This window comes from Capsicum annuum, chromosome 6 (genome assembly GCF_002878395.1).
Source record: "Capsicum annuum cultivar UCD-10X-F1 chromosome 6, UCD10Xv1.1, whole genome shotgun sequence".
Classification (NCBI taxonomy): domain Eukaryota; kingdom Viridiplantae; phylum Streptophyta; class Magnoliopsida; order Solanales; family Solanaceae; genus Capsicum; species Capsicum annuum.
The window spans coordinates 17,707,984-17,712,311 of record NC_061116.1 but is presented as its reverse complement, the minus strand read 5'-3'; positions in this window follow the sequence as shown (position 1 = coordinate 17,712,311).

Below are 4,328 nucleotides of genomic sequence, written 5' to 3'. Positions count from 1 at the left end.
CAGATTCAGGAGCTTCATTTTCCTTTTGTAACTCTTTGTATAGAAGTCATCTTTAAGGTCATACCAAATGTTAACAGGACCTTTTACCAGTCCCCACCCAAGTGAGTCAGTCTAACACACTACACAGGAACTATCTGGATATGAAATATCTAAAATTTAGGCCTTCAGGTTCCAGTAGTAATACCAGTATGCATTGGAAATCCATAAGGATAGATGATTCCTAACCCTTTCCTATCTCAGTGCAAAGTTTTGTACTTCAACCATCAGGATAGTTATGTATGCTTTCCATTTTAGTCCCAGGAATACAACTTATATCCATCCGCTTTAATAGAAAAGTTTGTGTTTCATGTTCTTCGTATGAGGTGTCCAAGTTCATCCAATGTTGCAGATCATGTTCCATGAATTTAGAAATTCTAAACCTAGTTCGTGCAGCTCATGTCTCATGTACTCATGTCATGCTTTACTGTATGCTTAGCCCACACGATTCATGATTTCTCTCCTAGTGTTCAGTCAAACTCAAATTATGCTATGTATACACTAAGTTTAGATCCCTCGGTAAATTTATAGTATTAATGTTCCATCCCATAGGGCTCAGTTATAGTGTCAGTTCAGTAATTAAAAATGAGTAAAGGACTCAGATAGTGTTACAGAACCATGGCTTACAGCTATCAGTTACATAGCCATCAAAATTCAGTACTTTAGTACCAGTCTAACCCTCAATTATAGGAAACTAGCATTCATTCTTAGTTACAGTCTTAGATACGGTTACAGTCTCAATTACCATATTAGCTATAATCTCAGACCCAGTCCTAGTCCAGTATTCAGATCAGAAACACAGTCCAGTTTCAAGATTACCCGGCCATAGCATATGGCCATTAATTACTTAATTATTAGTATTACAATACCTTAGTTTATAGAATATTTTTGAATCATGATTAGATGCCTGGTCTTGCATTCCTAAGGTAATACCATTTTCCCTCACTCATGCTCAGTTTCCTCATGTTACCCAGTCAGTCATTATCTCTTATGTGTAATACCCTGTAGTCTCAGTCCATCTATCCATACTAGGTATAGTTTATTCTTACATGCCCAATATTTAGATATAAGTTATTTAGTTAATCAAATAATGTTTGTAAATATTTATGCATTCGTGCTCAGTACCCACGTAAATATTTTCAGTAGCCTCAGTTGCAGTTCGTAAGGTATAATCACTTTATCTTAGCTTCAGATCTCATATATCCAGCCATGATTCAGTTACTAGGTGTCTTTTGCATTGCCCTAGTTTTCCTCAGTATCTCAGCAAAATATGTATTCTTCGAGGGACCTAGTGTCCCAAGTGGGAGATACACGATAATTCCCCAAACTCTTATGACATACAACATGCCATTATCTCTTCTCGCAATGAATACAGTATGGAGTAAGAGGGTACTTATAAATTGACCCTTAAACTTCGACCTCAGCCGTAAGTCGTGTATTTAAGGTACTCAGTTTAGATCATGATATCCAACTCTTGTATCATGTTCCAAACTCAGTTACATTCATGTGTATTTGCTCGTACGTATCTAGTTATTAATTTCAGGATCATTAGAATTTTCAATTTAAAGAAAAGTCTCCCTTGAACTTATCTAGTTGCATGGTCATATTTCCATAATAAACTTGGTATCAATTACCATTGTATATTCAACCATGCATTTATGAACCAGTTAACCACGCATTAGATATACATGTTCAGTACGATACATTCAGTTTATCGGTCATGTTAGTCATGGAATTATGTACCAGTTGTTTATGTTTAGAAGGTACGTCATTATATCTTTTCTTCCCTCTGAGTCAATCTCATTCGAGGAAGAATGTTCTAAAGAGTGAGATATTGTAAGACCCCATAAAATCCCAAAATTTAATTCAGTCCTTTAAGCTTGTCAAGGGGTCCCAGCTTAGAAAATCCTAGCTAGGTTCCCAGACTTAGCCTATTATTGGCCTTTGAAAGTTGGCAATATCATTTTACCACATTTAAGTCCTTTAATGGTCCATATTTTTGTTAGTTCAGGATTACGAAGGTCAATAGGTGTTCCCGAACAAGTTTAAGATTTTTTGGAACACATTTAGATCGTGTTCGGAGTCCCAAAATAGTGGACCAATGCGATCATGGCATACCGCGATGCCAATATCTTTGGTCAGCATTTGTGCAGGCTGCCAGGGCTAAAACTTTTGAGTCTTGTCGCGATCATAGCACGACATTTCAAGTATCACATTACAGCCATCAATGCACTGCATCGCTTGTAGCTTCGACATCCATTTTTTACTCATTAAATGTCCATGTTTTAAGCTAAAAGGGTTAATTTCCCGTTCAAAGATAAACCCAATAACACATTATTCAGCAATATTTAACCCAAAAATATAGAGTTTCTCTCAAGTTTCTCTCAAGAACAAGTTAGAGTTTTTAATTAAGAATTCAAATTCAATACTCAAATTAAAGAATCTCTCTGTCAATCTTTGTAAAATCAGGAACTAAGGTATATCAAATTTTTAATTATGGATTCTTTTTATTCATGAAGTCAAAAAACCCTTTTTCAAATTATAAAACAAGATATTTATGTTGTCGGTTGTTTGTAACCATGTTTACCTTGTTTTATGATTCCTAAGTTGGAATCTTTATGTGTTTTCATGAAACTACGTTAGCATGCAAGATGAAATCAATGAATTGAGTTGTTTATGATATGTAATTTGATGATTTTACCTATGCCTTAAGTTGTGCAAGTAAGGTGTTTCACAAAAACTACTAGTTATAATTTTTCTCAGCTAGGGTCAGAAGTTTTCTGCCCCAGTTCTTTTTCAGCTAGTGCTCCAGTACCAAAGTTCAGAAATGACTATAGAGATATGGCACCAGGCCCCAAGGCCCAGGGTAGTAAGAGTAGGGTTTCTACTCATCCACTTTGTGAAGTATGTGGTAAGCATCATATGGGTATATGTTGAGCCAGTAGTGATGTATCTTTTGGATATGGAGAGATAGGTCACAAGGTCCGAGATTGTCCTAGGCTTTGCCCTAGAAGTAAGCACGGTTTTCCTTCAACTCAGTTTAGTCATCCGAATTAGGGGGTTATGCCCAAATAGACTCTTTGCACTTCAGTCCTGAAAGGATCAGGAAAGTCCTCTTGATGCAGCCACAGGTATGTTACAGATCCCTCATTTACATGTTCACGTTTCTTCAAATTCAGGAGCTTTCTTTTTCTGCTATAACACTTTGTATAGAAGTCAACTTTAAGGTCAGACCAAATGTTAACAGGACCTTTTACCAGTCCCCAAACTAGTGAGTCAGTCTAATACACTACACAGGAACTATCTGGTTATGAAATATCTAAAATTCAGGCCTTCGGGTTCCAGTAGTAATACCAGTATGCATAGGAAATCCATAAGGGAAGATGATTCCTAACCCTTTCCTATCTCAATGCAAAGTTTTGTACTTCAACCATCAGGATAGTTATGTATGCTTTCAATTTCAGTCCCACGAATACAGCTTATATCTATCCACTTTCATAGAATAGTTTATGTTTCATGTTCTTCGTATGAGGTGTCCAAGTTCATCCAATGTTGCAGATCATGTTCCATTAATTTAGAAATTCCAAACCTAGTTCGTGCAGCTCATGTCTCATGCACTCATGTCATGCTTTACTGTATGCTAAGCCCACACGATTCATAAATTCACTCCTAGTTTTCAGTCAAACTCAAATTATGCCATGTATACACTACGTTTAGATCCCTCAGTGAATTTATAGTGTTAATGTTCCATCCCATAGGGATCAGTTATAGTGTACGTTCAGTAATGAATAATGAGTAAAGGACTAAGATAGTGTTACAGAACCATGCTTACAGCTATCAGTTACATAGCCATCAAAATTCAGTACTTTAGTACCAGTCTAACCCTTAATTATAGAAAACTAGAATTCAGTCTTAGTTACAGTCTTAGATATGGTTACAGTATCAATTACCACATTAGCTATAATCTCAGACCCAGTCCTAGTCCAATAGTCAGATCAGAAACACTGTCCAGTTTCAAGATTACCCGGCCATAGCATATGGCCATCAAATACTTAATTATTAGTATTAAAATACCTCAGTTTATAGAATATTTTTGAATCATGATTAGATGCTTGGTCTTGCATTCCTAATGTAATACTGTTTTCCCTCACTCATGCTCAGTTGCCTCATGTTACCCAGTCAGTCATTATCTCTTTTGTGTAATACCCTATAGTCTGAGTCTATCTATCCATACTAGGTATAGTTTATTCTTACAAGCTCAATATTTAGATATAAGTTATTTAGTTAATCAG